Here is a 4,747-nt window from a genome sequence, read left to right on the forward strand (position 1 = left end):
GATAAATGTCCACCCCCTTGTAATAGCAATCCTAAATTAGCTCAGGTGTAACCAATCCCTTTCAAAATCACACACCAAGTTAAGTGGCCTCCACCTGTGTTACATTGTAGTGATTCACATGATTTCAGGATAAATTAAGCAGTTCCTGTAGGTTCCCTCTGCTGGGTAGTGCATTTCAAAGCAAAGACTCAACCATGAGCACCAAGGCGCTTTCAAAACAACTCTGGGACAAAGTTGTTGAAAGGCACAGATCAGGGGGTGGGTATAAAAAATATCAAAGGCCTTGAATATCCCTTGGAGCACGGTTAAGACGATTATTAAGAAGTGGAAGGTGTATGGCACCACCAAGACCCTGCCTAGATCAGGCCGTCCCTCCAAACTGGATGACCGAGCAAGAAGGAGACTGATCAGAGAGGCTACCAAGAGGCCAATGGCAACTTTGCAAGAGCTACAGGCTTTTATGGCCAAGACTGGTCAAAGTGTGCATGTGACACAATATCCCAAGCACTCCACAAATCTGTCCTGTATGGTAGGGTGGCAAGAAGGAAGCCATTACTCAAGAAAGCCCACCTTGAATCCCATTTGAAGTATGCATTCTGTAGCCATGTGGCAAAAAGTTTTGTGGTGTGACGGAACTAAAATGGAACAAATCTAGGTGTGCAAAGTTGGTAGAGACCTATCCCAACAGACTCACAGCTTTAATTGCTGCCAAAGGTGCTTCCACCAAGTATTAACTCAGGGGTGTGGAGACTTATCCAATTATGATCTTTCAGTTTTGTATTTTCAATATATAATCTTTTTCTCAATAAAAACTTTTTTCCCCTTAACAGTGTGGAGTATGGTGTGTAGATCCTATTGAAATACTCATTTAAATGCATGAAACTCTGAGGCACTGACACAACAAAATGTGAAAAAATTTCAAGGGGTTGTAGACTTTCTATAGGCACTATATATATATATATATATATATATATATATATATATATATATATATATATATATATATATATATACACTGTATATACATTACATTTAAAAAATACTTTTAGCAGTTTACACACATTAATAATACATTTTTGGCAGGAGAAAAGTCTGTTTTGTATCTTATACTATGTATAAAAACAGCGCCCACCCCCATTCAATCCCACAATGCACTATGTGTAAAACTGTAGATGTTCAGTGTTGGACAATATTTCCTTCATTGGCCGAAGATAAGCTACGCCAAAAATAGAAATGTTAGGTTTTTTATGGCGTTTGTACATATTTTAGTTTTAATCAGAACTGTGCAAAACTGAAATGGAGTTTTAAAGTTTTTCATTTGGACTTATTTGAATGACTGCTACAGTAGCCTGTTTATGTTCTGCAGCTGTGTGTAGTCTTGATTAATAACAAAAAATTACTCGGATAGATTTCTTCCATTTATTATAGAATACAGTTGATGGGAGTCTGTATTAAGTCAGTGTACTTTTTTGTGTAATTTTGTATTTCTGATCTGGATGTACCCTTTGTAGCTACAAGTGAAATGAGTGTCTATTCTTGTTTGTGTTTGCATAGTTTCATACAAACCAGCATTTTTAACTTAATGGGTTAATGGGGTTATTTCACAGACCTCGATTAGCACTATTCTCACAATAGTCTAAATTAACATTATGTACTGTGCTGCTCTGGGTTTGTGAAACCTGCCTAATGACATTTTACACAGAGAATTGTGAGGGTCTGGAACCAACTCCCTAGTAATGTAACAACCAAACGAGCAAGATGGGCTGAATGGCCTCCTCTCGTTTGTAAACTTTCTTATGTTCTTATGTTCTTATTTAGTGCAATGAGTAACTTTTGTTATTTTTCCCCCTTCAGACAATATAAGTTTAAAGATGTTTTGCCCATTCTGTGGGCAAAAACAGGATGAGAGACCAGCATTTTGCATTAGATGTGGTAAAAAAAACTAGATTTTTTACCAAACACTGACGAAGAAGGATTGTTAATTCCAAGGGAAGGTACGTGAGTTTATCATTAAATCATAAACATATTAAGTATTAAAACAGAAAGGCAATTGCACGTAATCTATTTTTTGTAATTCTTATGGCAGGCACGCCAAAGCCAAAATGTGAAACGCTGAAGGAATTTTAAAAATTTCGTGAGTTTAAAGTTGAGTAAAGAAACCAGTTTTCCAAAAGAAAACTTCCACAAAAGCAAACTTCTGTGACGGTACCATGTTTTGATTTTACTTATTCCTTACATATTACTATGGTTGTTGTTTACATATATATTTTGTCATAAGTGTTATTTATTTATAGTAACCAGTCATGCACAAATAGTTAGTGACAAAAAACACATTCCAATATTAGTGGTTAAAACAATATTAAACTGGTATTTAAAAAAAAAATTTTTAAAAAAAAGTGAGTTTTGTGAGCTATTAATTCAACCACTTTTTGTTAATTCCGGTAATCTTTTTTCTGTTTTAATTTTTTAGATCACTATTAAAATAATGTCTCCTGATCTTCAGAGAGGACAGTTAAAATTGTATGGGGATCTGGTTTGCCATTAGTACTGACCAACGTTGAGGCGACATGTGATGAAATACTGAACGCTGCAGTTGCTAATCACAGGGCGTTGATCAGAATTTTCGGGATGGGGATTACTACTTACTTTACCCAGACATGACAAATCCTCTTTGTAGGATTTTAATCTTAAATCCTACAAAGAGGCATGTGGGAAAACATACAGAAGAATTGTATTATGTCTATGTCTCCAGACAGAATTCCAAAAAAATGGTAAGTGGATAATGTATTGAAATTAGAATTATAATAAAGTGTGACTGTGACTCAGATTACTGATGCGCTAGGGAGGCAAAAGGCTGATCCCTGGAGCCAGCATTACACTTCAGCCATCAACACCAGGCAGAAGGACATCTACATCATCATATGGAAGGAAGCGCAAATGGATGGAGACACATATGGATCACATTAGTTTACTGTAAAGCTACGTCTTAGTTGGTGCTTATCTTGGCGAGAGCCGAGTTCAAATCAGCATGAAGTTTTAACATCTGCTCTCATGTAATGGAAATCATAAATAATCTTTTCATATTTCCACAGAAAATCCTACTGTTGAAATATGTGATAGAGATTCTGAGGTTATATTGATGCACACAGAGAATGATGATCTGGATGAAACACTGGTAATGTAGCCAGTAGTAATACTACACAAAAATCATTTAATACTCTAGTTGTTTTCACATATTAACTAAAGTGATTTTTATTTTAACACAAAGGTTTGTAGTCTAGTCTTTAGGCTAGCAATATGTCATTTTAAAGAAAATGCCAGTTACTATTTTTTTGTTTTGTTTTGAAAGCCATGGAAGAAAGGTGCTTCAAATCAAGCTGAGGCTGACCGAAGTGCACCACAGTCGTCATCACATACCGAGGCCCCAGGGAAGCAATAGTAATATCTGCTATAGGTATGCTTTACATTCACTTTTTACATAGTGTAAATTGTAGCAGAAACTAACATCTGTTTTTCCAAATCCTAAAATATTCCTAAAATCAGTATAGCTAATATAGTTAAAGGATTGTGCAACTTTGAATTTGTTTTTATTGTTATTATTACAGTTTAAATAATGTAGGTTGTTTCATTCCCCACCTTGCCTTTTCTTGAATTTATTATGTGTGTTTATTTCAGGATTTTCATTTGGATTAATCATAATACAGCCCAAATGTTGGTTTTTAATACATTCCTAATTTTTGGAAAAATAATTGTACTTTCTTATATTTTTTTAGTTGTTAGTTATACTTGACATTGAAGTTCTGAGCAATTAGTCCTTAACAAAGGTGGGAAAACATTTGGAATTATAAAACTTGAATAGTTAAACAATTAACCTCTTGGTTAGCTTTATTACCAAGATACCATTGCAGAATTTGTTTTCAGATTTGTATTATTTGTCCCGTTTCAGGAACTACACTGAGGTATTTGCACCGATCCCTCTCAGTGATGACAGCAGTGTTGAAGACACAGAAGAAACTGTGATAGGTGATAGGTAAGTAGGTTTTTTCTTTGGTTGGCCTATTACTTTCATGATTTACAACAGTAATATATACTTAAAAAAATTGTTAACACTACCTGCCAACCATTTCTTTAATATTAATTATTTTAATTGGATATACAAAATATTAGGCTATGCAATATTTGGAAATTACTTATTTTGTTTTTTGATTCTTAGAGCTCAAGAAAGCCATATTACAGTAAGTAACATCATAGAAGATTTATTTCTTCAAGTCAATAATGCAGCCTGCAGTTGCTTTATAATTAATAGAGCTGATGTCTGGGGTGGAGCAATGCGGGGTTTCCGTAGAAGTAACTATGAACCCCAGAATTCCATGATGGTGAAATTTACGGATGACTTTGGAGTCACTGAAGAAGGAATTGATACAGGAGGACCAAAAACAGGAGTTCCTTGGTCTTCTAATGGATCACTTGCATAAACGTCCCATATTTGAAGGACCAGAAACACAAAGATTTCTTAAATATGATGCAACTGTTAATGTTTTTTCCTTCTTTAAAAAAAAATTAAAAAAATGTTTTGGTTTAACATCTACAAAATTACTGTAAAAAGGTTTCTTTTTAAAAGGTTTATATTTTTTAGCTTTACACTTGTCTTCAAGATTGAAGTACAATGGTAAAACTGCAAATTAAAAAAAAATAAAAATGATAAAAATGAATATAACAGTAGTGACTCTATAGACAATGTGCAATT

The 4,747-nt window shown here is 34.3% G+C and overlaps 1 long non-coding RNA gene across 1 annotated transcript; it reads left to right on the forward strand.

The window, feature by feature from the left end:
* Positions 1-2,947: 2,947 nt before the first annotated feature.
* On the forward strand, positions 2,948-4,402 carry LOC131740149 (uncharacterized). The gene is made up of 3 exons (XR_009330780.1): positions 2,948-3,175; positions 3,350-3,454; positions 3,947-4,402. It is a non-coding gene; the product is annotated as an uncharacterized LOC131740149 (long non-coding RNA).
* Positions 4,403-4,747: the final 345 nt, after the last annotated feature.

Source organism: Acipenser ruthenus, chromosome 13 (assembly GCF_902713425.1).
Source record: "Acipenser ruthenus chromosome 13, fAciRut3.2 maternal haplotype, whole genome shotgun sequence".
In the NCBI taxonomy this organism is placed as follows: domain Eukaryota; kingdom Metazoa; phylum Chordata; class Actinopteri; order Acipenseriformes; family Acipenseridae; genus Acipenser; species Acipenser ruthenus.